This window comes from Panulirus ornatus, chromosome 47 (genome assembly GCF_036320965.1).
Source record: "Panulirus ornatus isolate Po-2019 chromosome 47, ASM3632096v1, whole genome shotgun sequence".
Taxonomy (NCBI): Eukaryota; Metazoa; Arthropoda; class Malacostraca; order Decapoda; family Palinuridae; genus Panulirus; species Panulirus ornatus.
Window position 1 is genome coordinate 9,324,615 of NC_092270.1, and position 25,922 is coordinate 9,350,536.

General features: G+C 39.4%; 2 protein-coding genes across 5 annotated transcripts in view; one reads left to right on the forward strand and one right to left on the reverse strand.

Moving 5' to 3' along the window:
- LOC139763532 (uncharacterized) overlaps positions 1 to 16,573 on the reverse strand; it is a 29,928-nt gene extending 13,355 nt beyond the window's left edge. Inside the window, exons 1-4 of one of the 4 annotated variants that reach the window (XM_071689713.1) lie at positions 16,463 to 16,573; positions 13,033 to 13,159; positions 12,562 to 12,726; positions 290 to 519 (exon numbers count right to left, since the gene is read on the reverse strand). The gene's annotated coding sequence lies outside the window, so the exon portion shown is untranslated. Of the gene's footprint in view, positions 1 to 289; positions 520 to 12,561; positions 12,727 to 13,032; positions 13,160 to 16,273; positions 16,424 to 16,462 lie in introns of those variants that run through there. The other 3 variants (XM_071689716.1, XM_071689714.1, XM_071689715.1) reach the window with 3 other exon arrangements.
- Positions 16,574 to 22,573: 6,000 nt separating this feature from the next.
- Polr2I (RNA polymerase II subunit RpII15) overlaps positions 22,574 to 25,922 on the forward strand; it is a 63,315-nt gene continuing 59,966 nt past the window's right edge. The window contains exons 1-2 of the mRNA XM_071689723.1: positions 22,574 to 22,676; positions 23,495 to 23,628. The gene's annotated coding sequence lies outside the window, so the exon portion shown is untranslated. The remainder of the gene's footprint in view (positions 22,677 to 23,494; positions 23,629 to 25,922) is intronic.

Genomic DNA, 25,922 nt, shown 5'->3' on the forward strand with positions numbered 1-25,922 from the left:
CACATTGGAGGCTGAAAAAAATCAGTGCACCGACAGTGAAGGAAAAAAATAATAAAAACAAAATTATCCATCATAAATGAAGAGAATATGTTCCTTAAAAGCCTACTGCATGAAATGCAATTTTCCAAACACTGAATACCCATCACATATGTGGGGAGACTTAAATTTCCTAGCACTAATTTTCCATAACCAACTCTCAAGTACTGAACATACATGCAACAATGAAGGTTTAAGAATTACTTACCACAAGGCTTATATTTATCAATCTAATCATCTAATGAAAACTTACCAAAAAATGTGGTGATCGGGGCTTGAAGTTGGTGGTGGAAAGGGATAGTATGGAGTGAATGTTACTGTGAGGGAGATGGAGAGGCATGATCTGATTCAGCAACTGTTATATATTGATTTGGCCTTCTGGATAACTGTAGTCGAAATCGGCACTTTCCTCTGATTCTGGTCTTCTACCCAGAAACTTCGCAGGTATTCCATTTTTTTCCATCGCATCACTCTACCTAAAAACTAACTTTGCAGTTAATGGAGTGCCACTCAAAGAACTAAATCTTACTCATCATTGCCTCCAGTGGCCAATGCTGAGTGAGCAAGACCTATAAACTTGGCTATAACCATGAGTTTCTCACCATCATCAAACTTCCTAAGCATCTCTAACTTCACATCTGAAGAGAGTCTTTCATCCTTTATTCTTAGCAGGAATTAGTCTCCACTTACTTTGCAGGTGAAAATATTAGGCAAAAGTGCAAACATGCAGTGGCAAGAGTAAGCAACGGCTGAAGCATGGATCTGTTTATAAAGTGACTGCCATTAGTCAAGATATGAATTACAAAGTATTTGAGAGCAAACTTTTGAATAAAGAATACTGCCATAAATTCATCATAAAATAAATGATGAAAACTCTTCCAATATTCTGACAAATTTCATCATAAAGCTTTAACTTCACAATTCACCAGGGATGACCATCCCTTGGAAAAGAGAGAGAGAGAGAGAGAGAGAGAGAGAGAGAGAGAGAGAGAGAGAGAGAGAGAGAGAGAGAGAGAGGAGAGAGAGAGAGAGAGAGAGAGAGAGAGAGAGAGAGAGAGAGAGAGAGAGAGAGAGAGAGAGAGAGAGAGAGAGAGAGAGAGAGAGAGAGAGAGAGAGAGAGACCCTGGGGATATATGTTATTTGTACATAATCTAATAATGCCCATTTACCATCTACCCTACTCATCCATGTATATCTATGCATGTCCTTTCTAAATGGGGTTGTATGATTCAATTATATATGTATCCTAAACACTGGCCAAAGCACACATACAGCATACCATTCTGTTACTACATTATCAAAAATGTGCGAAAAAGAAAGAAAAAGAATTCTAATCGAGATCATAGAATATACTGGTCTAGTACCAAACATCTTGTCAACACACAATCCCAGAATATTCTGAGATGGTGAGTAGTCAGGAGTGAGGGGGTTGACCAAGTCATCTGCAGCAGTCTGGAGTATATCCTCTACAAGAAAGACAGAGGGGTAGAAGGTCCTAGCCCTAGTTTTTCAACAGACTATTCCTGAGAATCGCCTCCTTGTGGGACAAACCAGAGTAAAGAAATTACATTTGATACCAGTGCCTAGTATACTTATTATCATCAGGTTAAATTTGCCTGATCAAAGTTCCCTTCTTATCAACTGTTGTGTGTGGTTATCATATAATGGGGTATATCCTCCACTGGGTTTGTATGGTTACATTTTTCTTTATATGACTTCCAACTATTTGGCAACCTTCCAATGAGAGTCCATATGCAGGATGCAGATATATAATTATCAATGACTTTCTCAAAATATTGTAAAGCATAAGTTTGTGCACAGAGCAAAGTACCCAAGGAAAACATATTCCTGATATTCTGATGTTTTCAACAGCAAACACAGACAAAGTAAGAAAATATCCAGTAAGCTTTGTCTACAAACCACTTGGGATAAAATAAGTGCCTAAAGATAAATCTTATATGACTAAGTTCGTCTACCAGGCCTATGGGATCACATATCCCAAGAAAACAGTGCTTGTAATGTTGCCTTCCAGTACAATAACACCGTCAGTAAGACCTTAGTAAAAAGTAGGCCAAATCATTTACCACTGTCAAGTGTAAGGCATGTAAAGATATATATTTAGGCCAGACTGGGAAAACTGTAACGGAGAGATGTTACTGGCACTGTCAAGCAGTACGTAAGGATGACCACAAAAATGCTATCCCTAAACACTGCCATGATAATGATCACCCAGTAGACCTTGAAAGTCCAGTTATTCTATACCCTTCTGCTAATTATGCCACCTGCAACATCATTGAATCACCTTGAAAGTCCAGTTATTCTATACCCTTCTGCAGATTATGCCACCTGCAACATCATTGAATCTGTCTTAATTGCTAGTACTAAGAACTTTCATTTACCCCAGGAAACTTTAAATCCCATCCTATCATCAACCAAATAATTATGAGAACTGAAAAAAATGGAAATATAAGTGGTCCCTGACACACCTAGCTATCCAGGTCAACCCCCGCCATGTAACCCCCTTTAACCATTCTCACTTCTACAATTACTCTCAGTCAGGCCACTGTGTTGTCTAGTTTGGTAGATGCCAGAGGATACTTCCATTGTTATGCTGAGACATAAGTAACTTTATCCAGGATTGCCATCTGATGAGGTGGATTGTCTCCATGAAACATATCATGCCACGTGTATGGAAAAATTATGCTAATTACAATTATATGAACTCCGACAAAAATTACATGAACTCCAACTGAAGTGCAATTTCAACTTCAAAACCTTCATCATGGACCAGTAAGTCACAGGGTGGGGGGAGGGGGTGAAGGTGCTGTCACGGACTGAACTAGGGTATGTGAAATGTCTGTGGCCTTTTTGTCTGTTTTCCTGGCACTACCTTGCTGAAGTAGGGCGTAGCAATGCAGTTTCCTGTGGGGCAGGGTGGCGCCAGGACTGGATGAAGGCAAGCAATTATGAATATGCACATATGTCTATATGTCTATGTATGTGTATATGTTGATATGTATATGTGCATGTATGGGCATTTATGTATATATAAATATCTTTTTCTTTCATACTATTCGCCATTTCCCGCATTAGCGAGGTAGCGTTAAGAACAGAGGACTGGGCCTTTTAGGGAATATCCTCACCAGGCCCCCTTCTCTGTTCCTTCTTTTGGAAAATAAAAAAGAAAAAAAAATTGAGAGGGGAGGATTTCCAGCCCCCCGCTCCCTTCCCTTTTAGTCGCCTTCTACGACACGCAGGGAATACGTGGGAAGTATTCTTTCTCCCCTATCCCCAGGGATAATATATATTTTTTTTTTTTTTTTTTTTTTTTTTTTTTTATACTTTGTCGCTGTCTCCCGCGTTTGCGAGGTAGCGCAAGGAAACAGACGAAAGAAATGGCCCAACCCCCCCCCCCATACACATGTACATACACACGTCCAGACACGCAAATATACATACCTACACAGCTTTCCATGGTTTACCCCAGACGCTTCACATGCCTTGCTTCAATCCACTGACAGCACGTCAACCCCTGTATACCACATGACTCCAATTCCCTCTATTTCTTGCCCTCCTTTCACCCTCCTGCATGTTCAGGCCCCGATCACACAAAATCTTTTTCACGCCATCTTTCCACCTCCAATTTGGTCTCCCACTTCTCCTCGTTCCCTCCACCTCAGACACATATATCCTCTTGGTCAATCTCTCCTCACTCATTCTCTCCATGTGCCCAAACCATTTCAAAACACCCTCTTCTGCTCTCTCGACCACGCTCTTTTTATTTCCACACATCTCTCTTACCCTTACGTTACTTACTCGATCAAACCACCTCACACCACACATTGTCCTCAAACATCTCATTTCCAGCACATCCACCCTCCTGCGCACAACTCTATCCATAGCCCACACCTCGCAACCATACAACATTGTTGGAACCACTATTCCTTCAAACATACCCATTTTTGCTTTCCGAGATAATGTTCTCGGCTTCCACACATTCTTCAAGGCCCACAGAATTTTCGCCCCCTCCCCCACCCTATGATTCACTTCCGCTTCCATGGTTCCATCCGCTGCCAGATCCACTCCCAGATATCTAAAACACTTTACTTCCTCCAGTTTTTCTCCATTCAAACTCACCTCCCAATTGACTTGACCCTCAACCCTACTGTACCTAATAACCTTGCTCTTATTCACATTTACTCTTAACTTTCTTCTTTCACAGACTTTACCAAACTCAGTCACCAGCTTCTGCAGTTTCTCACATGAATCAGCCACCAGCGCTGTATCATCAGCGAACAACAACTGACTCACTTCTCAAGCTCTCTCATCCCCAACAGACTTCATACTTGCCCCTCTTTCCAAGACTCTTGCATTTACCTCCCTAACAACCCCATCCATAAACAAATTAAACAACCATGGAGACATCACACACCCCTGCCGCAAACCTACATTCACTGAGAACCAATCACTTTCCTCTCTTCCTACACGTACACATGCCTTACATCCTCGATAAAAACTTTTCACTACTTCTAACAACTTGCCTCCCACACCATATATTCTTAATACCTTCCACAGAGCATCTCTATCAACTCTATCATATGCCTTCTCCAGATCCATAAATGCTACATACAAATCCATTTGCTTTTCTAAGTATTTCTTACATACATTTTTCAAAGCAAACACCTAATCCACACATCCTCTACCACTTCTGAAACCACACTGCTCTTCCCCAATCTGATGCTCTGTACATGCCTTCACCCTCTCAATCAATACCCTCCCATATAATTTACCAGGAATACTCAACAAACTTATACCTTTGTAATTTCAGCACTCACTCTTATCCCCTTTGCCTTTGTACAATGGCACTATGCACGCATTCCGCCAATCCTCAGGCACCTCACCATGAGTCATACATACATTAAATAACCTTACCAACCAGTCAACAATACAGTCACCCCCTTTTTTAATAGATTCCACTGCAATACCATCCAAACCTGCTGCCTTGCCGGCTTTCATCTTCCGCAAAGCTTTTACTACCTCTTCTCTGTTTACCAAATCATTTTCCCTAACCCTCTCACTTTGCACACCACCTCGACCAAAACACCCTATATCTGCCACTCTATCATCAAACACATTCAACAAACCTTCAAAATACTCACTCCATCTCATTCTCACATCACCACTACTTGTTATCACCACCCCATTAGCGCCCTTCACTAAAGTTCCCATTCGCTCCCTTGCCTTAAGCACTTTATTTACCTCCTTCCAGAACATCTTTTTATTCTCCCTAAAATTTAATGATACCCTCTCACCCCAACTCTCATTTGCCCTCTTTTTCACCTCTTGCACCTTTCTCTTGACCTCCTGTCTCTTTCTTTTATACATCTCCCACTCAATTGCATTTTTTCCCTGCAAAAATCGTCCAAATGCCTCTCTCTTCTCTTTCACTAATAATCTTACTTCTTCATCCCACCACTCACTACCCTTTCTAATCAACCCACCTCCCACGCTTCTCATGCCACAAGCATCTTTTGCGCACTCCAACATTGATTCCCTAAATATATCCCATTCCTCCCCCACTCCCCTTACTTCCATTGTTCTCACCTTTTTCCATTCTGTACTCAGTCTCTCCTGGTACTTCCTCACACAAGTCTCCTTCCCAAGCTCACTTACTCTCACCACCCTCTTCACCCCAACATTCACTCTTCTTTTCTGAAAACCCATACAAATCTTCACCTTAGCCTCCACAAGATAATTATCAGACATCCCTCCAGTTGCACCTCTCAGTACATTAACATCCAAAAGTCTCTCTTTCGCGTGCCTATCAATTAACACGTAATCCAATAACGCTCTCTGGCCATCTCTCCTACTTACATATGTATACTTATGTATATCTCACTTTTTAAACCAGGTATTCCCAATCACCAGTCCTTTTTCAGCACATAAATCTACAAGCTCTTCACCATTTCCATTTACAACACTGAACACCCAATTATTCCCTCAACTGCCACATTACTCACCTTTGCATTCAAATCACCCATCACTATAACCCGGTCTCGTGCATCAATACCACTAACACACTCATTCAGCTGCTCCCAAAACACTTGCGTCTCATGATCTTTCTTCTCATGCCCAGGTGCATATGCACCAATAATCACCCATCTCTCTCAATCAACTTTCAGTTTTACCCATATTAATTGAGAATTTACTTTCTTAACATTCTATCACATACTCCCACAACTCCTGTTTCAGGAGTACTGCTACTCCTTCCCTTGCTCTTGTCCTCTCACTAATCCCTGACTTTACTCCCAAGACATTCCCAAACCACTCTTCCCCTTTACCTTTGAGCTTCGTTTCACTCAGAGCCAAAACATCCAGGTTCCTTTCCTCAAACATACTACCTATCTCTCCTTTTTTCACATCTTGGTTACATCCACACACATTTAGACACCCCAATCTGAGTCTATGAGGAGGATGAGCACTCCCCGCATGACTCCTTCTGTTTCCCATTTTTAGAAAGTTAAAATACAAGGAGGGGAGGATATATATATATATATATCTTTCTTTTCTTTTTTTTAATCTTTTCACCATTTCCCGCATCAGTGAGGTAGCGTTAAGAACAGAGGACTGGGCCATTGTGGAATATCCTCACCTGGCCCCCCTCTGTTCCTTCTTTTGGAAAATTGAAAAAAAAAAAAAAAAAAAAAAGAGTGGGGAGGATTTCCAGCCTCCCGCTCCCTCCCTTTTTAGTCGCCTTCTACGACATGCAGGGAATATGTGGGAAGTATTCTTAATCCCCTATACCCAGGGATAATATATATATATATATATATATATATATATATTTTTTTTTTGTTTTTTTTTGTTTTGTCGCTGTCTCCCGCGTTTGCGAGGTAGCGCAAGGAAACAGACGAAAGAAATGGCCCAACCCACCCCCATACACATGTATATACATACGTCCACACACGCAAATATACATACCTACACAGCTTTCCATGGTTTACCCCAGACGCTTCACATGCCCTGATTCAATCCACTGACAGCACTTCAACCCCGGTATACCACATCGCTCCAATTCACTCTATTCCTTGCCCTCCTTTCACCCTCCTGCATGTTCAGGCCCCGATCACACAAAATCTTTTTCACTCCATCTTTCCTCCTCCAATTTGGTCTCCCTCTTCTCCTCGTTTCCTCCACCTCCGACACATATATCCTCTTGGTCAATCTTTCCTCACTCATTCTCTCCATGTGCCCAAACCATTTCAAAACACCCCCTTCTGCTCTCTCAACCACGCTCTTTTTATTTCCACACATCTCTCTTACCCTTACGTTACTTACTCGATCAAACCACCTCACACCACACATTGTCCTCAGACATCTCATTTCCAGCACATCCATCCTCCTGCGCACAACTCTATCCATAGCCCACGCCTCGTAACCATACAACATTGTTGGAACCACTATTCCTTCAAACATCCCCATTTTTGCTTTCCGAGATAATGTTCTCGACTTCCACACATTCTTCAAGGCTCCCAGAATTTTCGCCCCCTCCCCCACCCTATGATCCACTTCCGCTTCCATGGTTCCATCTGCTGCCAGATCCACTCCCAGATATCTAAAACACTTCACTTCCTCCAGTTTTTCTCCATTCAAACTCACCTCCCAACTGACTTGACCCTCAACCCTACTGTACCTAATAACCTTGCTCTTATTCACATTTACTCTTAACTTTCTTCTTTCACAGACTTTACCAAACTCAGTCACCAGCTTCTGCAGTTTCTCACATGAATCAGCCACCAGCGCTGTATCATCAGCGAACAACAACTGACTCACTTCCCAAGCTCTCTCATCCCCAACAGACTTCATACTTGCCCCTCTTTCCAAAACTCTTGCATTCACCTCCCTAACAACCCCATCCATAAACAAGTTAAACAACCATGGAGACATCACACACCCCTGCCGCAAACCTACATTCACTGAGAACCAATCACTTTCCTCTCTTCCTACACGTACACATGCCTTACATCCTCGATAAAAACTTTTCACTGCTTCTAACAACTTGCCTCCCACACCATATATTCTTAATACCTTCCACAGAGCATCTCTATCAAATCTATCATATGCCTTCTCCAGATCCATAAATGCTACATACAAATCCATTTGCTTTTCTAAGTATTTCTCACATACATTCTTCAAAGCAAACACCTGATCCACACATCCTCTACCACTTCTGAAACCACACTGCTCTTCCCCAATCTGATGCTCTGTACATGCCTGTATATATATATATATATATATATATATATATATATATATATATATATATATATATATATATATATAAATATATATATATATAGGGGATAGGGGAGAAAGAATACTTCCCACGTATTCGCTGCGTGTCGTAGAAGGCGACTAAAAGGGAAGGGAGCAGGGGGCTGGAAATCCTCCCCTCTCGTTTTTTTTTTTAATTTTCCAAAAGAAGGAACAGAGAAGAGGGCCAGGTGAGGATATTCCCTCAAAGGCCCAGTCCTCTGTTCTTAACGCTACCTCGCTATCGCGGTAAATGGCGAATAGTTTGAAAAATATATATATATATATATATATATATATATATATATATATATATATATATATATATGTAGGTTTGCGGCAGGGGTGTGTGATGTCTCCATGGTTGTTTAATTTGTTTATGGATGGGGTTGTTAGGGAGGTAAATGCAAGAGTCCTGGAAAGAGGGGCAAGTATGAAGTCTGTTGGGGATGAGAGAGCTTGGGAAGTGAGTCAGTTGTTGTTCGCTGATGATACAGCGCTGGTGGCTGATTCATGTGAGAAACTGCAGAAGCTGGTGACTGAGTTTGGTAAAGTGTGTGGAAGAAGAAAGTTAAGAGTAAATGTGAATAAGAGCAAGGTTATTAGGTACAGTAGGGGTGAGGGTCAAGTCAATTGGGAGGTGAGTTTGAATGGAGAAAAACTGGAGGAAGTGAAGTGTTTTAGATATCTGGGAGTGGATCTGTCAGCGGATGGAACCATGGAAGCGGAAGTGGATCATAGGGTGGGGGAGGGGGCGAAAATTTTGGGAGCCTTGAAAAATGTGTGGAAGTCGAGAACATTATCTTGGAAAGCAAAAATGGGTATGTTTGAAGGAATAGTGGTTCCAACAATGTTGTATGGTTGCGAGGCGTGGGCTATGGATAGAGATGTGCGCAGGAGGATGGAAGTGCTGGAAATGAGATGTTTGAGGACAATGTGTGGTGTGAGGTGGTTTGATCGAGTAAGTAACGTATGGGTAAGAGAGATGTGTGGAAATAAAAAGAGCGTGGTTGAGAGAGCAGAAGAGGGTGTTTTGAAATGGTTTGGGCACATGGAGAGAATGAGTGAGGAAAGATTGACCAAGAGGATATATGTGTCGGAGGTGGAGGGAACGAGGAGAAGAGGGAGACCAAATTGGAGGTGGAAAGATGGAGTGAAAAAGATTTTGTGTGATCGGGGCCTGAACATGCAGGAGGGTGAAAGGAGGGCAAGGAATAGAGTGAATTGGAGCGATGTGGTATACAGGGGTTGACGTGCTGTCAGTGGATTGAATCAAGGCATGTGAAGCGTCTGGGGTAAACCATGGAAAGCTGTGTAGGTATGTATATTTGCGTGTGTGGACGTATGTACATGTGTATGGGGGGGAGGGGTGGGCCATTTCTTTCGTCTGTTTCCTTGCGCTACCTCGCAAACGCGGGAGACAGCGACAAAGTATAAAAAAAAAAAAAAAAAAATATATATATATATATATCGCTACCTCGCAAACGCGGGAGACAGCGACAAAGCACAAAAAATATATATATATATATATATATATATATATATATATATATATATATTTTTTTATACTTTGTCGCTGTCTCCCGCGTTTGCGAGGTAGCGCAAGGAAACAGACGAAAGAAATGGCCCAACGCACCCCCATACACATGTATATACATACGTCCACACTCGCAAATATACATACCTACACAGCTTTCCATGGTTTACCCCAGATGCTTCACATGCCTTGATTCAATCCACTGACAGCACGTCAACCCCGGTATACCACATCGCTCCAATTCACTCTATTCCTTGCCCTCCTTTCACCCTCCTGCATGTTCAGGCCCCGATCACACAAAATCTTTTTCACTCCATCTTTCCACCTCCAATTTGGTCTCCCTCTTCTCCTTGCTCCCTCCACCTCTGACACATATATCCTCTTGGTCAATCTTTCCTCACTCATCCTCTCCATGTGCCCAAACCACTTCAAAACACCTTCTTCTGCTCTCTCAACCACGCTCTTTTTATTTCCACACATCTCTCTTACCCTTACGTTACTCACTCGATCAAACCACCTCACACCACACATTGTCCTCAAACATCTCATTTCCAGCACATCCATCCTCCTGCGCACAACTCTATCCATAGCCCACGCCTCGCAACCATACAACATTGTTGGAACCACTATTCCTTCAAACATACCCATTTTTGCTTTCCGAGATAATGTTCTCGACTTCCACACATTCTTCAAGGCCCCCAGAATTTTCGCCCCCTCCCCCACCCTATGATCCACTTCCGCTTCCATGGTTCCATCCGCTGCCAGATCCACTCCCAGATACCTAAAACACTTCACTTCCTCCAGTTTTTCTCCATTCAAACTCACCTCCCAATTGACTTGACCCTCAACCCTACTGTACCTAATAACCTTGCTCTTATTCACATTTACTCTTAACTTTCTTCTTCCACACACTTTACCAAACTCAGTCACCAGCTTCTGCAGTTTCTCACATGAATCAGCCACCAGCGCTGTATCATCAGCGAACAACAACTGACTCACTTCCCAAGCTCTCTCATCCCCAACAGACTTCATACTTGCCCCTCTTTCCAAAACTCTTGCATTTACCTCCCTAACAACCCCATCCATAAACAAATTAAACAACCATGGAGACATCACACACCCCTGCCGCAAACCTACATTCACTGAGAACCAATCACTTTCCTCTCTTCCTACACGTACACATGCCTTACATCCTCGATAAAAACTTTTCACTGCTTCTAACAACTTTCCTCCCACACCATATATTCTTAATACCTTCCACAGAGCATCTCTATCAACTCTATCATATGCCTTCTCCAGATCCATAAATGCTACATACAAATCCACTTGCTTTTCTAAGTATTTCTCACATACATTCTTCAAAGCAAACACCTGATCCACACATCCTCTACCACTTCTGAAACCACACTGCTCTTCCCCAATCTGATGCTCTGTACATGCCTTCACCCTCTCAATCAATACCCTCCCATATAATTTACCAGGAATACTCAACAAACTTATACCTCTGTAATTTGAGCACTCACTCTTATCCCCTTTGCCTTTGTACAATGGCACTATGCACGCATTCCGCCAATCCTCAGGCACCCCACAATGAGTCATACATACATTAAATAACCTTACCAACCAGTCAACAATACAGTCACCCCCTTTTTTAATAAATTCCACTGCAATACCATCCAAACCTGCTGCCTTGCCGGCTTTCATCTTCCGCAAAGCTTTCACTACCTCTTCTCTGTTTACCAAATCATTTTCCCTAACCCTCTCACTTTGCACACCACCTCGACCAAAACACCCTATATCTGCCACTCTATCATCAAACACATTCAACAAACCTTCAAAATACTCACTCCATCTCCTTCTCACATCACCACTCACTATATATATATATATATATATATATATATATATGTGAGTGTGTATATGAGTGGAAGGGCCATTCTTCATGTATAAAGAATTACATGGCATACCTACTCAAACTTCATCTACATTGCTAATTAAAAAACTAATGTAGTGAGGCTGAGCACTTGTTGAATGCCATTACAAAGTCAGAAGATAGGCAAAGATCAAAATGATAATGGAAATAAAGAGAAAAGCAAAGAGCACTAACAACTGCAATCAAAACTTTGGCAACATGCAAAATTTTGTTGTGCAGGTTTTCAGATTTTGAATGATTTCATGCTATGGATGATCAGACTATAAATCTTCAATATGTATGTATGGCACATCAAAACTTACATTCATATCTGTGTTACTCATGTCTTGTGCAGTTTCCTTGAATCATTATTCCAAAAAGGTAATGAAAAAAATCATTTTCAATTTACTAAAACCATAATCTATAATTAACTTGTTAACAATTCAGACCTACACTAATTAGCATAAAAACACTCAGAAAATGTAAAAAAAAAAGTAAAAATCATCCATCCTTAAGAAAGGCTGAAAACATCAGCCCATTTAACCTAAAAGTCAGCTAACCAACCATAAGTGAATGACACACAGGAGCTCTCAAATGAGTAAATATTGTATATAAGTAAACATGAAAATTTACTAAAAAAATAAAATGAAAAAAAAAAAAAATCTAGTGCTTAAACTTTAGATTAGATCTTTTTATCTAAAGAGATTAGAATCGAAGATGGTTCAGGTATGATTCACTCAAAATTAGAAATATTGTGACTAACCAACAGCTTCTTTGCAGAGATGTTGAGGGGAGTATTCAGATTCTAGCAGGAGTGTATAAGAAACAGAGGATTTCAACGGATTTCAACGACTTTCTCCTATCTGTCTCCATATGTCTGTTAAGGCCTCCTGCCCAGTCCTCTTTCCAGGCACCTTTCAGCTAACTCCTAAGAGGTATAAGGAAATGTTATCAGAGCCATACACAATGAAATTATGCGAGGTATGGTTTTAATCAACTGCTGTCCACTCATTTTTGCGACAAGAGAAATGATGAAAAAACAACACGTCAACAAGAGCTCCAATTAAATTACTCTACAGCTTCTCTGCAGTAACTTGGCTAAGGAAATCAATAAATAAACATATGCTCATTTATCCTTAAATGAAACAAACCACTCACTAATCACTATATAATCATAAATAAAATCAGCTTCTCTCAGATTATGTACATGTAAGTAATCACAAAATATTCATACCTAGCACAATATAACATAGAGCAAAGGGTTAGCTGTAGCTATGAAACAGCGGGAACTGGCAGCAATCACCCAGCTACCCACCACAAACTATGTCCCCAGTCATTTAAGCAGTACTGCCTGGTATCATCTGGTGAGTAAACTGCACGTTAACATATTTTTACTATGGCAGTTATATATATCTTACACCATTTATACACAATGTTTTCAGTTCATCCCTTAAAACCATTATTACTTACAGTTTTAAAGACAGAAAGAGACAGTAACATTTTTAAAGTTAACAGGTAACAGAGGACATATTTACCTGTACCAAAGTTACCTGCAGTTTATCAACAGTCTTCTTGAATGGGCTGTGTTTAGGTATCTATGAAATTAAGAGCCAATCTTATTCCTGTATTAAATGAAACTATTCATGAAAGAATACAGCATTTCTCTATTTTGTTGTGAAAGCATTTTCCTATAATTTTTGGCCCAGAATTTTTGGCTACTGCATCTATGTCTTAACTGTCTATGTATTTCATATATATATATATATATATATATATATATATATATATATATATATATATATAGGCTGCCAATTTTTTTCAAGCATACTAAATTGTACATTTTGAGTTTTGAGCAAGTCAAAAGCATTTTGGGCTATAATCCTTGTTCGTCCTTCACCCATGTAGGTCTCCTTAATGCACACACAAAAACATATTCATTCATGATGGGCAAGGCAACAAAATCACTTCTGTAATCACCTGCTAAAAGCATATGCTAGTCCTCTAACCATGATGTCACAACATGTTTTGCACCACAGCCACCTAATCTGTCAATCTTGAATTCACATAAGTCATTATAAGGCAAACCCAGTTCTTGCAATAGACCGGGCACAATGAAAGTAAAACACAAGTGAGGATTCTAGCTCGAAAACAAGCTCAAATCTGATGTGTTGAGCGAATCCCTAACTTGTCCTTCAACCATGTAGACATACCACCATAAATAAAATGGAGAGTACCTACTTAACAAAAGAAAATCATATGGTACCCAGTTGTGCAACAAATATCTTCAGTTACTCATCTCGTAAAAAACAACATCCGGAAAACCTTTCTCTTTCCAAAGGTATTGGGGATATATCTTTCCCAGGGAAACACTTTACTATGTAAAGAGACGAAATGTCCAATGGTTTTGCCAGCATACTAGAAAAGAAATTTTACAATGACAGTGGAATTATTTTCCCAATTCAAGATTTTAAACATTCTCTGAACTTCCCAAAATCCTTTCTCTAAAGCTGCTTTATCCTATACAAGGCAGGTTAGTAGCAAATGCATACAACAGATTGGGGATTAACATCTAACAAATGGTATTATACATCTAACATGTAGAAACTGACTGAACATCCTATGTACGGACTCAACCTTACTCATGAGTGCTTAAAAACATTAAATTATGAAAAGATAGGTCAAGAGAACCTTCCTTGATGCTATTCAATAATTGCTCAGCCCCATAAACCAAATTCTGGAAGTTCTCATATATGTGGGTTAGCATATGCATGTCACGTATTTTTGAGGACCCTGTTCCTATCAAAAACTTATTACGTGCATGAAAAGTTTTTTCCTACATGGTCAGTGTGACTGAGATGTGCAGTAACCATCACTCAGCTGGTTTGTATGGTGCACCGAGTCATTTTTGCTTACCCAGGCAGGACCACACTTGCTACATGCACCTAGAAACATACTAATTATGCTTTAGTCTAATGTGTCTTACCTATCTGTGCAATGTATATCTATAAAAATTCAAGTTTTAGTGTCTACAGTGCAGTAATCAGTTGCAAAATTTAAGCCTGATCTAACACAATCATATGCAGTATTTTCCGTTGTTGTCATTCAGAACTGAGGCAACTAATTTTATATCTGGCATCAGTATTCAAGAATAATTAAGACCTAGACAGCCATATTTTTTCTACATTTTTCCATATTTCTAGGCAAGGAAATGTAGCGTATGTTAAATAATCTAATGTACTGTACATCAAATACATGTTCTAGGCTATCACACTAATACAATAGTATATAGGACTACTACCTAGTTATTTCTCTCATTCTCCTATTCACTTGTGAAGTGAATAGGAATATAAAAGTAATGCATAACATTAAAGACTTTCATCTTGATTTAAGTTTTTGGAACTCTGATGTCTGTATTTATGATGTTTCAATTACATAGATATGTATAATCAAACTCCATTCTCTCTTATTCTATATCAGTGACAGCGGCGACTGTGCATCTGATGTGTTGCTTTAAAGGGTCTTGTTAATAACCATGAACAAAAAAGTGACAAACTTGAATCTGAAGATTTCAATGATATTCAACATTAATACTGACACTAAATTAATACTCATCATATAATGTGAAACCAAAAGATTTTATAATCAAATATGAAATCAAATTTGTGAAAATATGCAATAAAATATGGAGATGTGAAACTTCCAAATACTAATGCTTGCTACTCAGCAACTATATCAAAAAACAAGTTATTTTTCAATAAAAAACCAGAAATACTGGTTTTATATGTTTCATTGCTAGTACAAGCAATCTCGTCTACAGCCACTGTAACTATGAATCATAATTAAAGTCTGACTTTTGTTTACAAAACATAAATCTAATTCAAAAACCCAAAAATAGTTTTGTCATTGTGGAACAGGACCAATACAGTATGTCTGGAAACAGTATTTGCTATCAAATCACTTAATTATAACTTGACTGAAAAATCTTTTACTGAATGCACTTCAACATGATCATGTGTCAAAAAATTCTTTAAGGCAAGAAACAATTCTACTGAATATACTTTTCTTTCAATTTTTACCTTACCTACCTTCATCATAAAATGCCTGTCTGTTCAATACATAACAATCTTCATAAAAATGAAATAAATCACAATAAGCAGAGAAAAAAAAAGGTTATTTTTTTTCCATTTCACTACAATCTGGCTCACTGCCAAGTTCTGAATGTAGACAATTCTCAAGTCATCACTTAGTAGAATCACTTCCTTCATAGAAAATCAAGTTACTGACCTCTGTTGTTTATTGCTTCCTGGGGGCTGTGACAACTATACATCACCTGAGAGTAAATTTTCCTACTGATGTCATTTGGGATCAGCCCTTCACTTAAGTACTGGAGTAACTCGAGATAACTTCACTCATTTACACTGACGGTGAGAAGCCACATTGGATAATAATTATGGTATGGTTGGTAATGGTAGTACCTGTATCATAACCGCTCACGCAACCAACCAATATAACCTTGGCATTCCAAAACTGGCCTCAAGCAAACTCCGTGTTGATTCGTGTGAACTGTGAACCAGCGCCACCTACAAATCTTTCTCCTGTTGGTCACAGTATGGCGGTACCATACAATATCAATAAGGTAATCAATATATCGGTTACGTCCTTACTTCAGTAATACATCCAGTTTCTCAACTGCAGTAATTAGGAAGTAGGTCACTTAGGAAAACGTAGACAATCCTTTCTGCGCGTTCACTCCGCGCGTCCCTGGCTTTTGTTATGGTAAGAGTTGGCGATTAATTACAAGGCAAATAATAGATCAAAATATCAGAATAACCTCTTGTGATATGGCATAAAAATCATGCTTATAAAAGGTGCATTGGACCATAGTTGGATCAATCGAAAATTCCCTCTGTTTGCCAGACAAGTTGCAAAGGCTTTCTTGAATCGCAAGATCACAGCGGGAACTATGGATGGCATGTCAGGAAATGGAATTAATTAATACGATTAATACAGACATACAGCAACAAAATCATTCTTACCTATGACAATAAGACTGCAGATATTCCGTTATATTCTCTGATATTATAATTTTTTGACTGTTCGTCCTACAAGTATATGGAGACAAGGAATACGGACAACTCAAGGAAAATATCAATCTACATACTACCACATCTTAAAACAGGCTAATCCTACAACAGCAAAGCTGATAACTAAACGTTGCTATCTTTCAACAGTCATCATTTTCCATGTGATTACACTGAAATTAAAATCCAACTGGCTTTCCCATAAGGAAATCTGCGGCCTTCAAAAAACAACCGCTGAAATATATTTCTATTTCATTTCACTAACCGTGCTGTCATGTTACATTAATACTCTCCTTATGGATATTGTGAAAGTAATGTTTCATTCCACACATTTTCATAAAGCACAATAACGTTTCATGATTTTTTTCCCCCTATTTAGGTGACATGGTAGGCCTTACCCAGCCGCAAAGCAGTGATGAGTTTGGGAATGAAGTTCCTCCCTGTGTTCATACATTAAGGTCACCAAAAAATTAGTTACTTCTGAAGGCAACCCTAAATATTCCTTAGCCACAGGGAGAAAATAAGGTTATTTAGGTAAAATAGAGCCCTGTCCACTCTTGGAAATCTGAGGGACGTGTTATATCTGCTTTAGGATGCAGCCTACAGTGTCAGTTCGTCATCCAAAGCAAATAAAAATGTCGTCTAGATAATAGTGATATTTACAGTGACTAGCATTTATACATCATCCAAAACTAGTGAAGATATAATGCATGCATTTATAGTAAAAAATAACTCTGTACTCTAGCCCAACAAAAACTGTCTTGGACAAGCTATAAATAGCCCGATATTTTGTGATTTCATAAAGGTCGTTCAATTCTATACACAGTTCGTGTTGAGTCAATGTGATAAAGTGGACATGCTGTATCTATTAGGGAGGGACTCGCCAATATGTCAAGACTTTTTACGATCTTCAGACCATATACGTTCGAAAGACAAAAGAGTATCAGTATAGGAAAAGATGAAAATTGACGCTTTCTAAAAAAAGAAAAAAATCAGAAAAATCTTCATCAATACCGAAATATATGTTCAAATTCTGATAACTTTTATGTACCGAAATACTTTAGTCTATTACAGATCTTGGACTGTTGATATTGCGTGTATGTCCAGCATATCAGTCAAACAAACATTCACGAAAAATTAAATATTTCAGGCAATACTTCCGTTGCTGTATTACAAATATTTCATAATCCCTAACTTATCTGGTATAATTTTAACTGTTAATGGCTAGTTGTGCACGGTCAACAAATGAATTGATGAATTATTGTTTGAATATAATCATGCTTGCCAGCGAAATCTATTACATCTCTTTATGTCCAATTATTTCCTTGTCATATATATATATATATTGTCGCTGTCTCCCGCGTTAGCAAGGTAACGCAAGGAAACAGACGAAAGAATGGCTCAACCCACCCACATACACATGTATATACATACACGTCCACACACGCACATATACATACCTATACATCTCAACGTATACATATATATACACAAACAGACATATACATATATACACATGTACATAATTCCTAGCCTGCCCTTATTCATTCCCGTTGCTACCCCGCCACACATGAAATAATCCCCTCCCCTGCATGTGCGCGAGGTCGCGCTAGGAAAGGACAACAAAGGCCCCATTCGTTCACACTCAGTCTCTAGCTGTCATGTATAATGCACCTAAACCACAGCTCCCTTTCCACATCCAGGCCCCACAAAACTTTCCATGGTTTACCCCAGAAGCTTCACATGCCCTGGTTCAATCAATTGACAGCACGTCGACCCTGGTATACCACATCGTTCCAATTCACTCTATTCCTTGCACGCCTTTCACCCTCCTGCATGTTAAGGCCCTGATCACAAAATCTTTTTCACTCCATCTTCCCCCTCCAATTTGGTCTCCCACTTCTCGTTCCCTCCACCTCTGACACATATATCCTTTTTGTCAATCATTCCTCACTCATCTCTCCATGTGACCATACCATTTCAAAACACCCTCTTCTGCTCTCTCAACCACACACTTTTTATTACCACGCATCTGTTACCCTTTCATTAGTTACTCGATCAAACCACCTCACACCACATATTGTCCTCATATTTCCAGCACATCCCTGGGGATAGGGGAGAAAGAATACTTCCCACGTATTCCCTGCGTGTCGTAGAAGGCGACTAAAAGGGGAGGGAGCGGGGGCTGGAAATTCTCCCCTCTCGTTTTTGTTTTTAATCTTCCAAAAGGAGCAGAGAAGGGGCCAGGTGAGGATATTCCCTCAAAGGCCCAGTCCTCTGTTCTTAACGTTACCACGCTAACGCAGGAAATGGCGAATAGTATGAAAATAATTATATATATATATATATATATATATATATATATATATATATATATATCGTTTAGAGCTGATATATATATATATATATATATATATCGTTTAGAGCTGATATATATATATATATATATATATATATATATATATATATATATATATATATATATATATATATATATATATATATCTTTTCTTTCGTACTATTCGCCATTTCCCGCAATAGCGAGGTAGTATTAAGAACAGAGGACTGGGCCTAAGAGGGAATATCCTCACCTGGCCCCCTTCTCTGCTCCTTCTTTTGGAAAATTGAAAAAAACGAGAGGGGAGGATTTCCAGCCACCCGCTCCCTCCCCTTTTAGTCGCCTTCTACGACACGCAGGGAATACGTGGGAAGTATTTTTTTTTTTTTCCAAAAAGAAGGAACAGAGAAGAGGGCCAGGTGAGGATATTCCCTCAAAGGCCCAGTCGGGGAAAATTGATATCGACACTTGCAATTGGAAATTAGGTTGGGTCGCAGCGAAATCTGTAGTTCCATTTTTCTTCCGTGGAGCAGTCTGATGCCCCTATACAGTGACGTTATCCTAGGCTTTATGCTTCTTAAATTGTTATGCAAATAGTTAGTTAGATTGTTCCTTATTATTTCATCACGCAGAATGACTGGTTATAAATTTCAACATCGTTTAGAGCTGATATATATATATATATTTTATAGTATTCGCTATTTCCCGCGATAGCGAGGTAGCGTTAAGAACAGAGCCAATTGCAGATGCGACCTTTAATTGCCAAAAAAATCAAGTCTGAAATTTGTCTTGAAAATCATTTTATGCACTCAATTATGAACACAATATTAATAGCAGCCATGGTAAAGATGCAGTTGTGTTGAGTGGACAAATAAGTATCTTCTATGAACGTACAGTAGCAATACAATGATACATTGTCTAGTATCTCACAACTAATGCGGTTGGCTGAAAATCCTCATGCTTAAATCATAGACACAATTGTCAGTGTATGACAGAGTCCATTTTACGCAAAGCGATTCGAACAATTAATATTATATGCATAAATCCCGATCTAATTACCCTGATATGGAGATTGTGAATGTAAAGGATCTGATACGATTTTGTTTCTAAAAAAAATAAAAGGAAACCTCACGTCATCGTTCATAAAATCTATTGTGATAATGGTAACATCTGACATAACGGTTCATTCGCCATTTCCGCAGTCGATTTCTCCTTTCCCTTTAAAACGTTGAGATAGGCTTCTCAGTCTTTCCGTCTAGCCTTATGACTGATTCACGTTTCTGTTCTCATGATGAAAGACTCATTCCTAACATAGCGTGAGACTTGTGTATCCCCATTCTTCCCTCATCACAAGTCCAACATCGCTCGGTCACCTTTTAGTCTCAAACTGGGTGACAAGATGTACGTGTAAGCTGGCTTGACGTTGAACATTTTGTCGCTGACCTTTCAACTTTTATTTGCTCATCTTTAATAAAAGTCGTTTGCTTCAGAACAGCGTGACTAGCTGCTAACACGTTTTGTTATTTGGTTTTAAGAACACTAAAGTTTCTTAGCTTCAGATGCTGGTCGTAATTTCAGGATTTCCCTTTTCCGCTCATTCTTTCCTCTCTCTTGTCATTTACGTCTCCTACGCCAATGGCAGTCTACAGACATATATTTCAGGAGAAAGTCCAGTAGCCCAGAGACTGAGTGGAAAGATCATAATTATTAATGGTTATATATACATATCGTTTTTGTACAGATATATCTGAGCGTGCACAGGTATATTAATCTATATTCAATATCTTTTAGCATTTTTGGTTCCTCGGTTACCATTAACAAGCCATGCAAGTAAATGCATGACAGTAGTTTGTTAATGCGTATCATTTAGGCCCACCGTTTGGTTACGACCACCAGCTCTCCAGCTGTACTGTCATTTCAGCCTTACACATCGTGCCACATCCACGATTTAACATTCCCATTTGGGTTACTCAGCTCTGCTTGCCCCCTGAATTTGTTAAAATTGGGCTACTTTTGAATCAAGACAGCAACGTCACACAAACAATCCTTCTTTAATCTATACAAATATATATGAATATAAGTACATACAACGGAAAAATATAACATAAAGCAGCTAGCATACGGCTCCATTTTTTTTCTCGTAGATGACTGGAATATGATTACAGAAAAATGTTGAAAATATTGATGATATATAAGTTGGTATTCTTGGCCGTGGCTGAAAACCATTGACTTACAAAATCTAGCGTCTTAATTTCTTCATGTGTGATTAGTGTTACATCCCACGTAATGTCTTAGCTACCAATTCAGATTATAATGAAACTAATGTTTCAGTGCAGTGCATCTTCCTGTATGTATTTCATTCCAAGTGCGTTGATTATATCAGAAGGAATATATTCTTTCCCTTAATGTAAAACAGGTAATTTTCTCAGTAAATAACGTCCCAGCTACAGTTGCTTTATCAAGGTTGCTCTTAATAAAGCCATCCATTGGTTATACATCTAAATGAGTGTTAACGCAGATACATTCCAATTTGTAATATTTTGGTTACCATTCCAACTCTGTCGAGCTGAGAAAGCTGTCCGGTTTAAAGTTTGAGATATCTTTTAAAGGAAACATCTAATTCTGTGTAACTACCTTGAAGTTTGGTGGGTATTTTTTCAAGCTAAAAAGTGCTTAATAACCATTCAATTCAAGCGCTTTACAGATTTTACACAATCTTGAGGCAACATTAATATTAATCAGCTGTTCCCGCGTTCCTTCAGAAGTGGAAAACGGTACAACACCGTCGTTTCCTTCTGACTCTTCTTGGTTGATCTCAAAAGTTAAGAGAGATAAAAAAAACCGTCCGTATATCAGTGATCTCTGCAAGCAGAGACCTTGTGAATCTAAAGACAAAGATAGCAATCTTGCAAGCCAGGACCAGGAGGTTTACGAAGCCCTTGATCTGCAGAGCCCACTACAGCCACTGATTTATCCTGATGGGAACAATGCAGGCTAAAGCCAAGGCCAAGAAGAGCATATAAACTACCTCCTAAAAGAACAGTGATTGTACATACCATCTTTTCGTGATCTCCAAGCCCAAAATTGTTTGTTGAGTGCATGACAACCAAGCCCAGGGAATGCTCACTTCGACTCCCGCGCAAATGTGTTAAAGGACCAACAGCCTGTGGTGAGAAAAACAAATTTATTGTATATTTATGGGCGATTGGGCCTGTATCTTACCAGTAATTATTATCAATTGATCTAGCTTTATCTATACATTATGTACACATTAACTAGGGAGTTTAATGTGTATGTTCACATGGACTCCCGCGCAAAGAGAACCGTCAGCCGAGGTCAGCAAGAGCAACATTATCGGATGTTCATGGGCCATTCAGTGTGCATCTAAAACAAGCCATTATAATCATATTCAGTTGGCTCTGTCGATTCATTTCGCATACATTTACCAAGGAGATTAAGGTGGGTGTGTCTTGTATGTAATATGAACCAAAGTTGAGGCTGTAATCGTGTGAATGTCTTGTCAAGCGGAGGAGAACGAATGGCGGTTCATGTCTGGTGTATGCTCTGCAAAACCGAAAGAATTTGCCAAGCAACATTGTTCACTACCTTTCTTTTTGGATGCTTTTAGTTGCTCAGTATTGAATTGTTTCCTGTATAGTGAATATTTATGGCAAATCTGAAACGGAGGTTAAGCTGAATAGCAGAGGCGCAATAATGATGCTCTAATGCCATAGTGTTCGCTGACATGGTAAAAAAGAAAAAAAATGTCAGGAAGATGAAGATTTTACATTGCTTGTATGCTTATGGAAGATAGGATGGGGTGCTTGTCAATGGTCTCATAATTCCTACTCGACCTGGCAATCTCGAGTTCATAGCTCGCATTGCTGTGAATGCCCAACCAGCAGGTCTGGATTAACCATAACGGTATTTAGGTTGTTAGGCTCCCACGTGATCCAGGGGTTCGAGTTGAGGTCCTATTTTTTTTTACCCCAATTTCATAATCCCAATTTGTCACAAGGTTGGTTTAGTGATATGTTTCATGCCACACGAAGGAAAGACGCCTTTCTTAGAATTGTAGGCTATTTGTTAATGTCCATATTTTTGCTGTTGTAAGTATGAGTAGAGAGATATTTGTGTGAAGACTTTACGGATTATGTACAATATATAGTACATATATAGGCCTTCCCCCCCTCCCCCTTTTTTTTCAGTCATAGGACCCTTCCCAGCCTAAATCCGGTGCACTTGTGGACATGAATAAGTCTTTATTTCTTATTCAGTTTATCAACAACTGCCATAAACTCCTGCGATGATGAAGAAAGACTGAAGTATCAAAGACATAACGTCTCCATAAGGAATTTATCGCATACGTGCCACAGCCATCATCGCAACACGGTGAACAGTGACATTTCAGGTAAAGCAAATGTTTTCTGTTTCGATAAAAGTATAATTCGTATTAAATGTCACAAGATTGTAAAGTGTATTTGATAATCGATAGATTATTCCTGTCTTACTCTTTGCTTAGAATCCATGTACGATGGCATGTGGGAATTTTTATACTAAAATTCCTCTGAATTTCTCCATCTATAGATACTAAGTAGTCATACCTATTGTATTGTATTCCTCTTTAAGTTGAAACTTAGGTTCCATCTTCACTGGCAAGTCTTCGAGTTCAGTAACCTTCATTGTTGTTTATTTGCAAACATTTGTTATGCATATGATAAATACTTTTATTCTTTTTAGCTGTGGATAATAGAGTTGACTCTTCTACTTTTCTTCAGTTGTAGATGACAGAGGTGTTTTTGTAGTTGAACTCCATGTTGTGGGTGTTTCAGCTCTTTGACCTTTCTCAAATTCGTCATGGTTTGGTTTCTCGCTCAAGTATAAGATGTCTTTGATGGTGAACTGTCCCATAGGGTTTCTCCACATGGTTCCTTCGACCCTGTCCTTCATAAATCGAACTGACCCTAGTGGGATTTCTCATTCGCATTCATTATCAACATTCCCCTTTTAACATCCTTGAATTCGCATTACGTGTCGACTTTTGTTTTGCCAGGTTCATGTACTCTAGATTTACCTCAGCGCACGTAAGATGTTCGCTCGTAAGTAAGTCCTTCGCGTAAGCTGTTCACTTAACCATTCACTTCAACAACTTTGACTATCAATCACTTCATTCACGACCCTCCGTATACTAGTCCACTTCATTCTTTTGCAGCTTTTCTTGTGACCTAAATGAATCTCCGTATGTGAATTACAGTCTTTATGGACTCTTCATCCCTTACTCGATGGAATGATTTATTTTTCCAGGATGTATGTTCTGAGTCTAGTGTTTTATGTAGAACCTCACACTTGTTCGAATAGTCAAAGTCGATATATATATATATATATATATATATATATATATATATATATATATATATATATATATATATTACATATATATATTATATATAATATATATATTATATATATAATATATATATTATATATATGTATATATATATATATATATATATATATATATATATATATATATATATATATATATATATAGAACGGTATCAGTATTTTCAAAGATGAGCCATGGATAGCTTGCCTAGATAAAGTGCGACTTCCCTCGAACATAATAGGCGAGCTCAGCGAGTTGTGATCCCTGAGCATGCTAACAGTTGATACAATTTCTCGGTAACGTATCCTCAGTCTTTGCTTTCGCTTTGTCGCCATTGAGCACTTGACGTAGCTTCATGATGGACGATGATCGATGTGAAGTGAGGCTCCTCTGGCCCACTTGTACACGAGGATTTCGAGAGAAGGTCTACACGGGCATGCAGCAGGCGATCCGACGCCGATCAACCCCCGCGCACTTTCACTCCCCCTTCGGCTCCTGCCAGCCAACCGGACACTCACCTCCCTTGCCAAGTGTCTGCCGGTACTTTCACCAGTAGACACCGCACTTACCGCTGCTCCCAGCTTCTCCCCCCCCACTCAAAGCTCAACGCTTGCAGTCTTTCTCGCGCTCCTTCATGATAGGATCAGCTTAACGCTCAATTTGAATCGGGTTGTCATTGCTCACACCTCAACCGTTCACACGACCAGGGAGAACAGAGCCACAAGTAGTTGGTGGGGTAAATGGCTTAGTTATTTTGCTCTTCCGTCCGACTCCACAGATTTCACGTAATAATAAAAGTAATAATGAAAGTCTGCTTTACGGTTCGGTAGATGTATTTTTCTTACACATCCTCAAGAAATGTAATGATGGTGAAACATTAAATGGCGTCATTCCGTGGTTTCTCCGTGATTGCTACAGATTTTAGTTTAATTTATTCCTGACTGCACCATGCAGCTCCAGGGGTTGTCTGCGTTAACCGCGACTCCACAAACAAACAAACAAAGCAGGACCGCTACTGCCTCAGTTCCCTCCAAGTTGTTATCCACCAAGCTTCCACACTGCCCCACCCCCCTGCTGTCTCAAGGCACCCCCAGTCCCCTCCAAGTTGTTCAGTCCACCAAACTTCCAACCCCCATCTCCCACCCTCGAGTGTCTATCTAAGCCTCAGTCCCCTTCTCTCACTAGGGCCTGACACCCTCCTGGTTTTTTCTTTCCACTATGCTTTCCAATGTCATTTTGGACGATAAAACTCAAGCTGGAACGAACACGTCAGCGCCATCGAAAAAAAAACAAAAAACCTCGAACATTCGTCGTCAAAA